This window comes from Triturus cristatus, chromosome 4_1, assembly GCF_964204655.1.
Source record: "Triturus cristatus chromosome 4_1, aTriCri1.1, whole genome shotgun sequence".
Lineage (NCBI taxonomy): Eukaryota > Metazoa > Chordata > Amphibia > Caudata > Salamandridae > Triturus > Triturus cristatus.
The window spans coordinates 341084879-341102976 of NC_140585.1; the positions used below are offsets into that span (position 1 = coordinate 341084879).

The 18098-nt window shown below is 46.5% G+C and overlaps 1 protein-coding gene across 1 annotated transcript in view; it reads right to left on the minus strand.

The window, feature by feature from the left end:
• Nucleotides 1-18098, minus strand: part of LOC146854917 (potassium voltage-gated channel subfamily KQT member 1-like) — an 879265-nt gene that overhangs the window by 399125 nt on the left and 462042 nt on the right. The window lies entirely within an intron of this gene.

Below are 18098 nucleotides of genomic sequence, written 5' to 3' on the forward strand. Positions count from 1 at the left end.
CATTCCGCAGTTCCCCAAAGTCGGCAGCGCAAGCCTTTAGGCCACGTCTCCTCCCCAACTTTTTAAGCGATGTGATTACTTGTAATTCTTGCCTATTCCCAAAACACTCTTAGTTTGATTATGCAGGAGGAAAATATCATTAAATGCAATGTAATGAAAGACAGAGTTTACATTTCAATGTGTCACGTAACAAACAATAAGATAACTGCTGTTGTTTAACAGTATTTCATTAATGAGCCTGAGGTGGCGTCCAAGCTTTGCAAACTGTCCGTGAACACAATAGCAAATGTATTTCCAAAGCTGGTGGATGCCCTTTCAATGTACTGTTATTTACACTTATTATTTGTTCCGAAGCAATTTACCTTGCTGGTCTTTTTATGAACTTACGTAGGTTTTGGAAGGTGACTGAAGCAAGACATCATATTACGAAAATATGACCTGTGCTAAGTGCAGCTTGTTCTGAAACTTCCAAGCAGAAAATAAACACGAACAAAGGCAGTTTAAATAAAAAGGATTTTTTTTAAAAAAAGGATTTACGGGGCTGTTGGATCAGCAGCGACATACGGGAGGTGGTGGGGGATGGAACGGGAAGATAAGGTGATTTACGCCAAACATGAAGCGTGGCAGCTGGAGCCTTGGTAAAGAAAACAAGAAGGGCTGGGCGAGAAGGGAGGGGGGAATGCCAGCAACAGAGGAGCCCGCGAAAGTGAAAGTGATCGTGATTTCGATCGCTACGGAGTTAAGACGCATGGCGCTGCGCGCGTGCACGTTCACGTTCACTGTAGCTTTAGGCCACGGCAGCACTTTGAAAAGCCCAGATATAAAATGTCTCTTCGAGCCTTTGGCTCACGAGACCTAACTAGGGGGTCTCTCAAAGGGGCATGGCCAGTGTAATTAAGGGCGTGGCTTAAAAACACATAAGCTAAAAATCTGTGCTTAGCATAGTGTGCCGCCCGACTTGTATGTTGCTGTTGGTGTCATTGCATCCTGATATATGATACAACAAGTAACATCTTACCTACAACAATTCAGGACTATTGGCTTTGTCAACGGTTGTTAGTTGCATAAGATAAGACCACCGTTCTCAAGTGCAACACCACCTGAACTACTGGCTGAAGGACGGCAAAAATGTCATGCTGTGTAAATATGTAATATATAATTGTCCAACCCTAATCGCTTTTTAAAACTTAATCTTGAGTGATTTGCAACTTGTATATAAGTAACTCTAACCACTAGTATCTGTAGTAGACTTATGTGCTTACTACCATTCTTTTGTGAATTTAGAGTTTTTCTGTTTGTATCTTTTATGTAACTCATGTATTCCAAAGTCCTTATGTAATGGAACTGGTCCTTTTGTAAAGCGCTCTGACACCTTTGGGTAAAGTTTGTGCTATATAAAATCACATTAAATACATAAATAAATAAATAAATAAAGAGGCTGCAACTATGGATTATAATATTGAAAAAGCTTCCACTTACAGCCCTGGTGACACCACACAATGTTGCTGCTCCTGAGTTTCAAAAAGAGATGAGAAATCCAGAGAGAAAATGACTCTCTTTAAAGGATTTCCCTTCCCCTACAACGCTCACCTGGCATGACGTCGAAGTGAGCAGTGGGAGCACGCGCACATCGATGTGCCCGCTGTCACTGCAGTCCAGAAAAAAACGGACCGCCTGTGCCAAGACACAAAACAGAGACCGATAGAGACCAGTTTCGAGGCCCCCTTTAAAAAAAACACTGCCGGTGCTCAGCACCGGTGACACCTGTGTAATGGCGCCGATGTAACAGTGCACAATGACCAAACAGGTCAGGCACTAGGACCGGCCTGAGTGGGGACCAGGGCGGGCTGAAAGGGAGGAGCGGAGGGCTATGGACGGCAGTTAGCAGTTAGCCCTCGAAGAAGATAGACGTAATAAAGGAGCTGACCAGCAAGAACCCTGTGTCCGTGTCTCTTCTTTCCACGAGGACACTACAACTGGCGACGAAGGTTTCGAGCTTTCCACGTGTGCGTGAAGCTATCTGCGAGACACGTCAGCTCGCCCCGCGTGTGGGGCTGGGAGCGCGACGACAGAAGTGCCCACCGGGAGTCCACCCCGGCGGCAACAAATCCGGAGCTCGCCCCGCGTGTGGAGGCTAGAGCGTGAAGCCCAAAGAGCCAACCGGGAGCCCACCCCGGCGGCGACTGGCCCGGAGCTGCTCGCCCTGCGTGTGGGGCTGGAGCGCGATAACTGAAGAGCCTACTGGGAGCCCACCCCGGCGGCAATGGTGAAAAGTGCCCAAGAAAGAAGAAAATAACCTCACCTGGCGTGGTAGCGGTGCCCAAAAGCGGAGCCCCGCTGAGTGAAATCAAGCGCTGATGAGCGCGGTGTCTCCGGTGATTCAAAAGGCAAAATCTCGTTGCACACGAGATTCTCGTGGCGGCCATTTTGAGGTCAGGCGCGAGATTTGCCCGATCCACTTGTCAGGGACCATCGGCGGCCATTTTTAAGTCAGGCAGCTGAGCCAAACAGCAAACAAACATTGGTAAATGACACGGAAGTAACAAACAAGCATTGGTAAATGCAATAGAAGCAACAAACAAGCATTGGTAAATGCAACAGAAGTAACAAATAAGCATTGGCAAAGGAACCAGAAGTAACAAGCAAACATTGGTAAATGCAACAGAATCAACAAACAAGCATTGGTAAATGCAATAGAAGTAGCAAACAAGCATTAGCAAATGCAACAGAAGTAACAAACAAACACTGGCGAGTGCAACAAATAGTATAAACAAGCACTGGCGAGTGTAACGGAGAGCAAACAAAGTCTGTAAAAGCAATCAGCAATAACAGTCAAACAATGCCCGACCCAGCTCCCACAAGCATGTTTGGAGCCTCATTCCTGCGCCGCCCCGAGCCCCTCGTTCTTGAATCTGGTGGGGGCATGGGTCCGCGATGGCAAGAATGGATAGGAGATTTCGAGGACTTCATGAAAGCGTCCAAGGTGACGGACCTTGAAGAACAACTGTTTGCTCTCAAGAACCTGATTGGCAAGGAAGTTGGACGAATCATAAAAGAACTGCCGGCTGAGTCCTCTGGTGCCTATGACAAAGTCTGCGAAGCACTAAATCGCAAGTTCCTACACAAAAGGAACGTTGACTACGAGCGGTACACATTCAATCTGGCCGCCCAAGAGAAAGGTGAGCAAATGGGGGTGTTCGTCACACGTCTGAGACGACTGGCGAGATACTGTGATTTTGACAAGTTTTTAACTGAAGACGCCCTTCGGCTGAGAGTCATAGAAGGTTGCCTCTCTGAACCACTGAGACGCAAATTGCTCAAGAGAAGCTACTCGCTGGAAGAGATTGAAGAGATGACGAGAGTAGATGAACAAGCCGATGAACATGCAAAGAAAATAGAAGCCGGAAAGGGTGAGGGACGGGAACAAGCATTCAGGATGCAGTCTCGGCAAATGCATGGAAGATCCCCACCACAAGTGCGTTCCTCCAGATCCAAGAAACATCACCACCAGTCAAACAAAGGACACAAAGGCAGAACCCACACCAGGGAACGATCAGACAGACAACTCAAATGCTACAGATGCGGCTAAGACTTCCCACATGCCGACGCATGCCCAGCACTAGGACAACAATGCCGGAAGTGTGGTAGAGACAACCACTTTGAAAGCATGTGCGGGGCGATACCCAAAGGTGATCAAAAGGGAAGGCACCGGCAACATCAGCCTTCAAGCAGTCGTCACCATGTCAGAGCAGTCCAGGATAGACGAGACTCATCCACTGGGTCGTCACAATCCAGCTGCCACTCTTGCAGGACATATCAATCTCGACGGTCGTCATCAAGAGAATCCCGATCCACATCACCCATATCTCAACACCGAAAGGAATATATTTATTGTGTAGCCGACCCTGATCGGCTGAAAGAGTACCCGCTATTGGACATCACCAAGTTCGTGCTAGACAGTGGGGCATCACTAAACTACTTGCCCGTAACGGAATACCAACGAATGAAGTCACCTCCCAAGCTGGATAACGCACATGTACGAGTATACACGTGGATGTCCAAGAAGCCACTAACGTGTCTTGGGAAATTTGCAACCGAACTGTCGTACCAAGATCGCACAATATCAGCCTACATCCATGTCATCGAGGGGCCTGAGGCCGACTGCCTCCTGAGCCTGGCCACCGCAGAACGACTGAAACTGGTTGACATCTTATACCGAGTGGCTGACAAACCGGCTATCATACAAAAATTCCCCAAGCTCTTTCAAGGCCTGGGAAAAATGAAGGACTGCCAAATAAGACTGCACATAAACGAACAAGTCACACCGGTAGCACAGCATCACCGGAAAATCCCGTTTCACCTGAGAGAAGCTGTGGAGAAGGAGCTCTAAGATCTACTGGAAGCAGATATCATAGAAAGAACAGATGGACAAACACCATGGGTCTCCCCGGTGGTGGTAGTCCCGAAGAAAGGGGAAACCAGCCGAGTCCGCCTATGTGTGGACATGAGGGCGCCCAACATGGCGATAGAGAGAGAGAGACATCCAGGCCCTCACCAAAGTGACATGATCACGTCACTCAACGGAGCCAAGATATTTTCAAAACTAGACCTCAACAAAGGATACCACCAACTAGAATTGCATGAAAGGTCAAGATATATCACGACATTCTCGACACACCTCGGGCTATTCAGGTATAAAAGACTAAGTTTCGGAGTGTCATCAGCAGCAGAAATATTCCATCAGGAGAACAATACATCACATTCCACATATCCTAAACTACAGCGATGACATCCTCGTATATGGAGCAACGACTCAAGAACACGACAAAGCACTAGATCAGGTCTGTCATGCACTCATGGAAGCCAACCTCACACTCAACAAAGACAAGTGTGAATTTCACAAACAGACGCTGACATTTTTCACCCACATATTCTCTGGAAGTGGCATGAAACCAGACCCAGAAAAGGTAGCAGCGCTAAACGACACACCAAGCCCAGACGACGTGGGCGATGTACGATCGTTCCTAGGCATGGCCAGCTACTGTTCCAGATATATACCTGACTACGCCACGTTAAGTTACCCTCTGAGGATGCTCACCAAGCAAGGACAACCTTTTCAATGGTCCACCCAATATGAAGGTGCGTTCAGAGAGATCAAAAGAACTGTAGAGTCAGCCAAAAATTTGGCTTAATTCAATCCGAAAAAGAAAACAGAGATAACAGTGGACGCCAGCCCCGTAGGACTAGGAGCCATCCTAGCACAATATGAGAGAGAAGAAGATCAGCGACACATAGTAGCGTACGCCAGCAGAAGTCTAACAGACACGGAGAGAGAGTATTCACAGCCAGAACAAGAAAGCCTGGCCGTTGTCTGGGCGTGTGAACACTTCCACATCTTCATCTTTGGGAAACACTTTACACTAGTGACTGACCATCAAGCCTTGACCACAATTTTTGGAAACCCGTGAGCAAAAATGCTACCAAGAATAGAGCGATGGGGCCTCCGGCTCCAGGAATACACCTACACCATCATTCACAAGCCAGGAAAAGCTGCAAACCCCGCAGACTACATGTCCCGGCACCCCATCAGATCCAGCAAATCAGAACAATCAATCGCGGATGAATACATTCACTTCGTAGTAGACCAAGCGAGACCTCCGGCTGTTCCACTGGAAGCCATTTGTGAAGCGACGCAAACAGATGCCACCCTGCAAGAGGTGAAACGTCGGATTCAAACCAACAGCTGGAGACACACGCAAAGCAGTGAACAAAACGACCGAGAAATGGCGGCATTCAAACATGTCCACGACGAACTGTCAATAGCAACAAATGGTCTCATTTTACGAGACACCAGAATAGTGATCCCACGTCAACTCAGACAAGGGGTCATCAATTTAGCGCATGAAGGGCACCGGGGCATAGTAGCCACAAAAAGAGCACTCCGTGAAAGAGTCTGGTTTCCAACACTAGACCTGATGGTAAAGACAACCCTGAAAGATTGCCCGCAATGTCAACTGGTGAGCCGTCCGGATCCTCCTGCACCACTACAAATGTCTCTACTACCGGAGGGCGTCTGGCAACACATTGCCATTGACTTCTTTGGGCCAATAAAATCGGGCCAATATGTCCTGGCCATCATGGACGAGTACTCCAGATTCCCCATCGCACAACTGTGCTCATCCACGAAAGCATCGAGTACCATACCGATACTAGAGGAGGTCTTTGCCGCATTGGGCATTCCCCTAGTGGTGAAGTCAGATAACGGGCCTCCATTTAACAGCCACGACTTTGCTGCTTTTGCTCAACACCTCAACTTCAAGCACCGCAAGATCACACCATTATGGCCTCAGGCCAACGGAATGGTCGAACGCTTCATGTCCACAATCAAGAAAGCCATTCAGCAAGCAGAACTCACATGAAAGAGCTTTCAGATGGCGCTCAACGAGGTACTGCGAGCATACCGAAACACGCCTCATTCCACCACAGGCAAATGTCCTGCCACTCTCATGCTGGGACGCCCAGTGCGCACCAGACTACCGATGACGATGGCAGCGAACGAACAGTATCCCGACTCTGACCATGAGGAGATGGCAGCCAGAGACAAGATAAAGAAAGAAAAGATGAAGGACTATGCGGATGAACGGCGACGTGCTACGTCCCCTCAAATACAAGAATGAGACTGGGTGCTTGCACGACAAGAGCAGCCCCGGAAGACTGATAGCAAGTATCATGAGGTTCCGCTGAAAGTGATACAACAAAAAGGAACTATGATCACTGCAGAGACCGACGGAAGAAGACTCACCAGGAACGTGACGTATTTTAAAAAGTGCGGACCCAACATTAAGGAACTACTGACTGAACTGAAAATAGAGAAGAGAGAACCAGAGACACTGCCGCACCCCAGTCAGGCGTTGATGGAAATGGCCGACGAGAACGAGCGTGACAATCCTGAACTCCAGGCACGCCCCAGACGGGTCATCACAAAACCGTCTCGCCTTATTGAGGAACTTTAAAGAGACGGCTGCTGTGTTAGTCATATTCTGTTTTCTTATTTACAGAGGGGGGAGATGTAATGGCGCCGATGTAACAGTGCACAATGACCAAACAGGTCAGGAACTAGGACCGGCCTGAGTGGGGACCAGGGCGGGCAGAAAGGGAGGAGCGGAGGGCTAGGGACGGCAGTTAGCCGTTAGCCCTCGAAGAAGATAGACGTAATAAAGGAGCTGACCAGCAAGAACCCTGTGTCCGTGTCTCTTCTTTCCACGGGGACACTACAACCTGGCCCACTTAAAGCCCTGACTAACACACCTAGGGCCTACGCACTTGTGTGGACCCTAATGTATATGGGACACGAAGGTGAGATCTGTGAGTGAATCCACTAAATAGGTCAGAATACTTATTTTTACGTTGCTGTCCGTCGAGCTACTGACTCCGTGTCACTTGAGCGGCATTCAAGCAGTCCTGGTATCTGAGGTCACAGCTTTCTGCATGCTGAAAACATCTGGAATTTAACGTATGGGCTTCAAGTCCCAGCATGCTTACTGCTGTTAGCATTTAACGGACACATTTGAAAAAAGATAAAAATAGAGTTGCATTTCGATTGCCACCGTGATACTACATCTACAATTTCCGACGAGGGGAGATAAAGTGATTCTCCCGCATTTACCTATGCCTTCGTTATAAAGTACTTCCTGATGGGATGGTTAACAATCTTACTGGCTCCAACGTGTATTTTGAAGTCCGTGACCTAACAGTAGACCTATAATGAAAATGTCGCTGCTGAAAACAACAGAAATCTCTGGAGGGGACAGCCAGTGAGAATGAGAAATTAAAAGGGCAGCCACGCCCACATTCGAGCAGTGTGACGCAGCAGCGACTGCTACTGCCTGCAGTTCAAGTCCAATGGGGGGCATTTAATTCCCACTGGACGGCTCACAACTGGAGTAGCCTTACCACCTTCATTGACCTGCAGATTCCTTTTCTGAAATTGGTTTTATTGATCGAGGAACCACTTTGGCAGGAATGAATTCCTCTTGTTTTTCATTACTTTTCCCAGTCTGATGTTGACTGGACGATTTTTCGCAATGGGTCGAAACGTGTCAGTGGCCAACTGAACACATTAACAATTGGTTGTTATGCCCCATGCTCAACTATTCTGGAGCCATTTATGTACACCTTGTGCATTATTTTGAAATTGACAAATATGTTTTGTACACCACTATTTTGTATTGTACCTGTTTTTGCAAGTTGCTCTGCACCACCTAACTTCTGTACACCACCTTTGTACATTTGTCATAATTCTAGATATGGTTCCATCATGTCTAGTAGATCCTATCCCTACTCATGACTAAATGAATGTCATTTCATTGATTTTATGTACTGTGTTATAAGGAGGTTTACCTAGCACTTTTGGCTTTAGATCACTTCCAGCATCACTGTGGGCTATGTGGAAGGAAACCCCAAGCGTGAGCCACTCTTGTGTTTGCAATAACTGTCCCTGTGCGCTTCGGATACAGTGGCCCTGGCTGCAGATTCAACAGCAAGCAATGGGAGACAGGATCTTGCACTGTGAAATTTCTAAATAGCCAAAGAATAGAAAGGAGAACAGATTGTGCAGCAAAATAGGCTGTAGAACCAACCTCTTGTTCCCGAAAGACTCCCCAGTATCCAACATGTTAACCTCAATTTTCCAAAAATGTAAACATTTAATGAACATCTAAATCTAAGGGAAAATGAAGGATGCACAACAGGCTAATGAGTGAATCCAGTCTACTTACAGGAGAAGTCGAGCTGGAGTCAGACAATCCAGAAGCAAGAATTCAACACTAAATGGACTCAGGGCGGGAATCTCATGTTTAGCTGGATTCACTCATTTGGCCACTTTCCTTGGACTTCTAGTCGACGATTTGGTTTTTATTTTTAACATTTTTAGTATGTTGAGGTGCTTGCTAGACTACATTCCCCTTCTTTATCTTCTTTACGATGCCCCCTTCCGAATGATGACATAGGGTCAACATATTAGAATAGCGCTATTTGCAGTGGTGCTGGTGCAAGTTTCAAAATGGGGGTGCTGGCTATTGATCTCATCTCAAAAATATGATGGGGTTTGAGAAAATTCAAGTGTTAGTTAGAAGTGTGTCAATGGAGCCTAACCGGTTCAGCAGTACTGTGCCAGCGAACAGTGTGCATTTGTGGTGCATTTTCAGAAGTACGTGGGTAAAACGTGCATTTTCAGAAGTATGTGGCTAAAACAGGATGCGAGGGCACTTCTAATTCAAGGCAGCATGTTCTCTATCTTTTTGTAACTGAACCACCAGAAACAAGCCAAAGGCTGCCAACTCACTTTGGGTTGAGGAAGAGGCCTTTATAATATGTCCAAGCTTAAGCTGATCAGTTTAAAAAGAAACAGAACTAAAGAACTATAGTGTCTCAAGAAAAACTGGCTCAGTACCACAGACCTTCATCATCCACATCCAGGTCAACACATATATTATTAACTTCACTGGGGATCGCGGAATCCCAAATATGTGAAAAAGGAAAGTGTTCTAAGTCCTATGTCTTGCTGGTGTGTGCACGTGTCTTGCTGGTGTGCACGTTGTGCAGGGGCATAGCTTCGGGAGGGGGTGGGGTATTTGAGGTGTTACACCCAGTGACAGCTGCCTCGGAATGGGGGATGGTGGGGAGGGTGAAAATAAATAAACTTACCTCTGAACGCTTCCGCCTCTCCTCTGTCCTCTTCTCTCGGCAGTGGCAGCAGGAACAGAGGCAAATAGGCTCCCAGACTCCCCTAGCCAATCACGATGCTGCCTTACAGCAGCGTTGTGATTGGTCTGAGCGCTGTGGTTTAGCACTCAGAGAGTAACTGGGAGGCTGTGCATGTTACCCACCAGACTGTGCAGTACAGCCTGGTGGAGAACATGCAAAATGCGCATGAGTGTTTGGCCAGCCCAAGAGGGCCCGCCAAACCGTCATGCGCACTTAGGGGGTGAAGGCACTGAAAAATAAAATGATAACAATGTTATGCTATTATTATTTTCTTTTTCTTTTTTTGCACTGCTCAAAGAGCAGTGGAGCGACGCTGAGCCACCACTGGTTACACCCCCTTAGTAAATGTATGTTGTGATAAATAGTTAGGTGCAGGTGCTTTCAGTAGGGTATGGTGAGGTGTCTGTCGGTTTAACCAAAAATGTTTACACACACAGGCAAAATGCAAATGCACACTCTCTCACTTTTTGTTTGGAAAGACTTCACAAATGTTGGTTATTTCACAAAATAATATGTTTTCTCTCACTTAGCACCCCTACCAATGCGCATTCTTCTCTCTCCCTTTCCACTGCCCCATAAGACCCTCTTGTGCACCCCGCTTTTCGTGTAATGTATTTTAACTTTATGTGCCAGCGTGATCATTGGGAAATCAGACGCTCATGCCACCCCCAATCTTACTGACCAAGCTATGCATCTGGTGGTGTGTCTGTTTTAGTATTACTGCACACACAAACATGCACTCATCAGCTCTGCACTTCCTTAAAAGTAACTGCTCCTATGAGGAACTTAAGGATACTCGCTCTGTGAAACAAGTTCCTCATTTTCTCTCTCTTAAGGGTAGTCTTTGATTACTACGTAAGCAAAGCAAGGAACGTGTGTCAAAGACTGGAGGGTCATGGAGTTTGGAAAAGATTTGCATTACTCTGTCATTGGAAGTGTACTATGTCGAAGTCCTCAGTGCCAGACTGGTGCCCAGTATGTAAACAAATTCCTCAAAACATGAAAAAGACACATCCAGCCGCGGTCGGTAGTAGGAGTAGCTGCAGGGCGGTGACGTGGGGAGGGGGAGGGGCAGGGTGGGGGGTAGTAAACTATGGATTATGGAGGCTTACAGGCAAGTTAACATATAAATTAGTAAAAATAATTTCGTTGCGTGCGCAGTGCACACAACGAAATTCGTTTTACTAATTTATATTTTAACTTGCCTGTAAACCTCCATAATCCATAGTTTACTACCCCCCACCCTGCCCCTCCCCCTCCCCACGTCACCGCCCTGCAGCTACTCCTACTACCGACCGCGGCTGGACACATCTACAAGTGACATCAGTATAAAGTACCTAGCTTGTATCAAACAATTGTAGGTAAAAATAGCTAGAAAAATCTCACTAAGAAAATGTTGTACCCACTTGTGTTAGAAACTGGCTCATTCTCAATCAATCAATCAGGCGTTTGTTAAGCGCGACTAATCACCCGTAAGGGTCTCAAGACACTGGGGAGGAGGGGGGTTAGCCGGCTCCAGTCCATCAAGGGGGTGTCTGTCGAAGAGCCAGGTTTTGAGGTTTCTTGCGAAGATGGGGAGCGATGTTGTCTGTCTGAGGTGGAGCGGCAGGGCGTTCCGGGCTCGAGCCGCGAGGAAGCAGAAGGAGCGGCCTCCCGATCTGGTCTTTCTGGTGCGGGGGACCACAGTGTGGGAGAGCTGGGCAGATCAGAGGGTCCTCTGGCGTGCGTGGAATTTGAGTCGGCTGTTCAGGTATGCTGGTCCGCTGTCGTGGAGGGCCTTGTGGGCGTGGGTGAGCATCTTGAAGGTGACTCTAGCTTCGATGGGGAGCCAGTGGAGTGTGTGCAGGTGCTGGGAGATATGGCAGTGTCTGGGCAGGTTGAGGACCAGTGTTCTTGAATAATGTCCACCATGAATGCTGAGCAGAAAGTAATAACGTCCCCCAAGAAAGGTATGCATTACTGTAAAATAAAATACAGTGAGAGCTATTGTGATAAAAGCACACTGCCATCAGATGTACTGTGCGCCATCAATAGCACTTCTCACTAGGGCTGCCAGATTACTCCATGTCGCAGGGCATACTATTGCCAATCTGCCCCTTATAGAGATCTGAAAGTAAATGAAGAATCCAACTAACAGCATTAACTAGTTTCTTAAAAGAAAGACCAAGTGTGGAAACATGGTGTCCAACTCACTTGTAGGTATCTGGCACCCTTAACTCTAACACTACTAAATGCGGTCAGAGTCCTCCAAGTGTAGACCCTGTGCTGAGAAACACTGGTGTCTAACTGCCCCCCTGTACCTTAAACAGGACTAGCCCTTTTCAAATGTCAGAGTGAGTGGATAGACTGGTGCAGAGCCCTTCAGGGTTTTTGTGTAGCACGCAATTGTGATGCACATATTATAACCTTTCGCTTTGTTTGACACACTCTGCCACCTGCAATGGATGAAAGGATGGATGATGCACCATGATTAGCCATCAAAAATGGCTCATGATGTATCCTAAGGACTGAACATTGAATGGATAACCTTGTTTTTGGACCACACAGGCCTGAGAAGAAGCACTGTAACATCACATCATGTAAATATTACTATCTAGGAGATAACTTTAGCAACACACGTGTTCTTTTTGACTGTCCTTAAAGACAAATGGGCTTATGGATGAATGTTAGGGAAACGCTGTGCTCGAAATATCAAAAGAAAGGCAGCCAAGCTGCACATAGCCCAAGCAGGACACCCATAGTCCACACCACCAAAGAATCGAGCCTGACATTAGGGGACTAGTGGATGCTCAACTTGCGAAAAACGTAAAGGAAGACAACGTCAAAAAAGTGCAAAGCACCACAGTCTGAGTAGCCCCAATAATGGCCACAAACTACCCACTAAACTGGTACAAGTACACATCTAAATTGATATGTGCAATCAGAACAAAATTATTAATTGGAAAAGCTGTGTCACAATCAGAATTAATGAGATCATCGAAGATCTGAATGGAGCACAAGATTTTGTGAAGATTGATCTGAATGTGGGTTATAAACTCCTCATGCCCCTCAGAGACTTCTGCTGGATCAACATAAGCTCCGCACGTACAGATGAGATGATAGGGATGCCTCAATTTTGGCATCTCGTCAGCTGTTGAAGACTTCCAAAGCATCACACTGTAACATCTGTGGGGATGGGAACGTCCCTCGCATGCTGTACAGACATACCGACTGCGAGTATCTATTGTCCTTGTTTTTGATTTTGGTCCTAGCCTCAAACTATCCTGTTATGCGCACAGAGGCCTAAGTCTGTCCCTTCAGATGAGTGAGGTCCTGAACATGTCCTCCTATCCTGTGACCTGGAGGGGAGCACCAAGCGTGGCAAGCTAACTGAGTGTGACAGTGGACTCCTGTTCCTGTCATGGGTTTAGCACATAGAGCAGTGAAGGCAGCTTACTGTGTTTTGTGAGTACACAGTTGTGGCCTTTTCACTTGTATCACTGCTTTCATGAACAAACCCACATCCTAGGGTTAACATCCCAAGTCTATGTTGTGCGTGTTTGTGCCTTGTGTGGTACATGTATTTTGTGTATGAGTGAACCATATTAAGGAAGACCTGTGGGTTCCATTTTGGAAACCCCATGCATGTTCCTGGACAAAAGTTTTCCAGGACAGTGGAAGTTTATTTCTTGAAATTCCTGAATCTGAAAGGAAGAAACCTAGACACGGAAACTGAGACATAGAAGACAAGGCTCGTTTAGAAATTCATTCAGGCTTTTTGTCGCAGAGTGAATGCTAATTACCCTTCCTATCGCATTGCTTCACGGCCGGTGGTGGGGGCAAACGGATGGACACAAATCAATGTTGTTAAGGTGAAATGGACACTTTAAATAAGGTCAGCCTTTTGTATCTTCCCTGATCACTGTTTGGAGTAGCTTTTCATAGCCAAGTGCAGAATGATCACACCTCTTTGTGCATCTGTTATGGGTACTCCAGGCTTGACACTAACCTATTGTCAAGAGAATCACTCAATACCAATGCTGTGTCTATAGAGCTGCCTGGTGAGGGCACTAGACAGAAGAACCAACCCAAACCAGTCCAGAAAATGCAGACACATCTATATCTGCTGTCTGCTTGGACCGTATAAACGTGGGAGACATTGACCCACTTGTTGTTTCAGTTCCAAATTCCCACAGATCAAGAAAGAGAATGCTCCACAGTGTAGTCCGAGGACTGTGCAATCAGTAACGGTGTCTGCCTGACAGCCAGCTTCCCAGAGGTGAGGGGACATCACATGAAGTCTTGCCTTGGTGGCAGAAGCTGATTCTCTGACTTGTAGTGCCCAAAAGCCAACCGGCCTGCTGAGAGAGTGGAGGAGCCTGCCATCTCCACAGATGTGAATGTCCAGGGTGCAAAAGAACCAGCCCTTGGGGTGTGTGGGTCCACCAGAAGGATGACTGTGGAGAGCACTGTGCATGCCCTGTGCAGCTGGCATGCACTCCCTCTGTGTTAGCAGTTCTGGGTGGGAATCAAGGATGTGCTCATCTATATGGAGAAGAACCATACCTGAGGTGGATTGTGCCACCACCAAGAAACTGTGCCAGAGGCAGACAGTGAGGCCACCATGAAAAACTGTGCTGAAGGCAGATTGTACCTCTGTGACCAAGAATTGTACCCGAGGTGACAGCGTATGACCATTCTGTGGCAACCAAATAATCCATCATGGCAGCCCCATGCTGCTGTGACTTCTGGCCCTTTGCTCATCAGTTGCACCTCACTCGAAGCCCAGAAGCTGGACCACAAGCCACTGGACACCTTTGCTCATCCAGAGTCAGCACCGATCTGCGACGACCTCTTATGCCAGTTGCCGTTTTTGTTTTGCTGTGACTCTCCTCCAGATTGCGAACCGTACCTTTAGCTGGTGTATCCAGAAAAGGGAAAAGAGAGAAACATGCTGGAGGTCGCCACCAGCTGCCAGGAAAGGATTCTGTTGTCTGAGCAGTGGTGAGACTGTTCTGGAAGGGGATGCTACATACCAAACTAAAGTGTCATCTGCAACTGAGCCTTGATACATGCCCAAGAGAAACTCTAAAACCTGGGGTAAGATCTGCCTGAGATTACCAAAAGGGGGGAAGCACTTCAGATACGAGGTGAGGTGGGGCAGAATACAAGGCGCAGTAGCCCAGGCACCAGTACATTTCTTTCACTTAAGTAATTTACAGTTTTGGACAATCAGTTACTGCACTGCTGGATAACTGTTGAGTTTGCGCACTCCCACACTACCTCCCTGAGAAGCCTGTGAGTGCTCACCATCGCTACGACTGAGAGACAAGTGCTAGAGGGGTTGTATTTGGCTCCGCTTTGCAGAGCCATAATAGGACAGACTCCGGGACACCAGAGGCAAGTAACCCCAGCCTAGGGCTTAATTCACGCTGGTGTTTGCTGGGGCTCGGCACCAGCACTTGTCTTTTAATGCGGGCACATTTTTATGACATTCCACCAAATGGTGGCACTGTCCATCTATTTTTAAACAGAGCTTATTAGCAACGCATTTCATATTTTCAATGTATATTAAAAAAAATAATACAAGCACACCCAGGACATTCGTATATTTTTGAGGGGCACAGAATATTTGAAACTGACACATTTGTCAGAGTTTGCTGGATAGCAGGTAGCACTGGTGCACACAGTGGTTATTGCAAGCTACAGTGACCTTCTGATGTATATATTGGGCCCAGATGCTTAGTTGTTTATTTATTTATTTACAAATTAAGCACTGCCCCAACCCCCAGGCTGAGCCCCAGCAGGTGTTCTAAATGTCATTCTTCAAAGAGCAAAACACACAGATGAGAATCCCCTAAAATGTATAAAAGAGTGCAAACTTGGACTCACCAATTGCAAGAACAAAAAATATCCATCAGATATTGACCTGGCACTTATAACCCAGTGGAGCTCCTGTCCACATACCCGAGGGAAGTCACCGAATGAGAAAGACTTAAGCGAGAATACAGAAGAACCTTTGTGAGTCCTCCTCAAATGAGCCCACCTAAAGTGCTTACCATGGAGGAAATTACCAGAGAGACTGAAAGATGCATGTCTCAAAGCCACGACTAAGACTGTTCAGCACAACCAATGAAAGAATCTGCAGGAAGGCAACAAACAGACACCCAAAGTCAAATAAAACCCAACAGCATTCAGAAGCACACCAAAAAATAGCTATATCACAAGTGGATCCTGTACACATCTGTACCAAACTTGAATTCCAATTATGCTTAATGCCCGGATTGGAAAGCCTGCCTACCATGGGCCCTCAAGGCATAGTGAAAACTAAAGCTGGTATAAAAGAGTGAGTGTGGTTCTTAGGCATCGACATACTGGTAGAATAGGAGGTTTGAGATTGTCTCATGTGACAGTTTGCAGAGACATGTGAATGACCAACACTTACTATGTCAGAACAACTCTCTGAGAACTATAGGGAGAGAGCAAGTGTCAATTTCTTCAATGTGTTGGATGGCCACCAACCTCTGTTAATTGTAGGTGAGCATTCTTGATACAATCTATTGAGTTTTTGCCCAACGCTTCTTCTGCCACAGTGCAACCAAAGTTAGAAGACATCAAAGCCACAGGATACCTCGAAGCCAAAGACGCCAATGGAACAATTTCAGAGCCGAGAATTTCAACAGTACCTTAAAGATAGGGATATTACCCATCACTTCGTCGTGGCATGGTTGGTCCAAGCCAATACCGAGGTATCAAAATTGAAGAAAACCTTGAAAACAGTGGCATAGCAAAGGCCACTGCAGCCCCAAAGTCCAGGGGGGGCCGAACTCCGGAGGCCCCCTTCAGAACTGGCAGGTCACTGGCCTGAGCGTTGCGAACTCGGTCCGTAGAGTGGGGGGCCGTCTGCATGCCTTTGCAGGGGGAACCCGTGAAGTTTTGTAATGCCACTACTTGAAAAAGATACTGCACTGCCAACAAAAACAAGCACAACACACAAAGTAGCGGTGTCTATGCCACCCTTTGACTGACGTGTTATCAGTTGCTTCCATTATAGAGCGGAATCAACCATATGCCAGCTCTGCTTCTCACTCTCAGTTATAGGACACGTCACTGATCCAACATGCACAGGCTCTTCTTGAGGCAATTTGTCCACAGAATTGTGGGATGGACCCGATGAAGAAACTCAAGGGAAATTAGAATACATTCCTTAGAAATTATTTCTTTCCCTTCATCTCTCTTGAAATTCATGGTCGATCAAAAGTCTAAATCAATGAGTTCAGAAAAAGGAGTATGTTGTCATCAAATCAATTTGTCCTTTATTTCCTCCTTCAAATCAAGTCCAAACAAGGTGATCTGAATTCTTTTGGCCCATATAACTTCAGCTGCTAAATGAGAAGAACAAGTTCCAATGCACCCAAGTCCTCCATGCTGAATATCACACAATGCCTTTTCAATGGAGCACTCCATATCAGGACATGCAGACCTTTTCCTAAATGCTAGTAGGAAGTCATCTCAAGACTGTAAGCAAGCATCCAAGTTGGCTAGTAACAGAGTTGCCCAGGCGGTGCTGAACCCGTAAGGCAACTAACCAGGTAATCAACTTTGCTTGGCCTTGATTAAACAGTGCAGAGCAAAACTCAAAGTGCCCCACAAGAGAACCCAAAAGCTGTTAATTTAACTGGATCCCTAGACAAACATGGGGCACTTAAAGGGGCTTCTGGGAGGTATGTAGACTGTAACACCAAAGTTTAAATGTAAAATTCTCATGGTGCAGTTGTTTTAACCTTTGTATCTGGTCCGTGGAAGGAAACATAGAACTTCAAAACTTTAGAAGTTCCTGGCATCACAAAAAGTGTTGAGTGCCCTTAAAGATTGCTCGAAGAAAGGATGACCACTCACACTAGCCACAGGTTCAATCTGAACAAAATGATTTATGTGAAAGATGACATTTGACTCCTTTAGAGGTTTACAATTAGGAGAAAAACTCCAGGATATGCTAAGAGAAGAATTCAGAAAGAAAATAATGCAACATGTTTAAGGAAAAAAGCAGGGACAAAAATGGTAGCAAGAATCAAAGATTACAACAAAACACTCAGGGGACGAAAACGTGTTAGGACACATCTCCCTCTCATAAGACCCCATTATATATGATTAAACAGGAATCAACATCACAGGATTGGAAAATTCAGGCATCCTCGAATGAAAAGACCACTCTTTTGGAAAGGGCTATTCAATAGGGGTGGGCGGAGCTCGTAGAGTATTATTCAGTGAAATTACGCCGAGTTACATAAAAACTCTGCGAAAGTCAGCTAGCAGGCGGTATTCAGCACATCACGCTGCTTGCGCTCACTTTT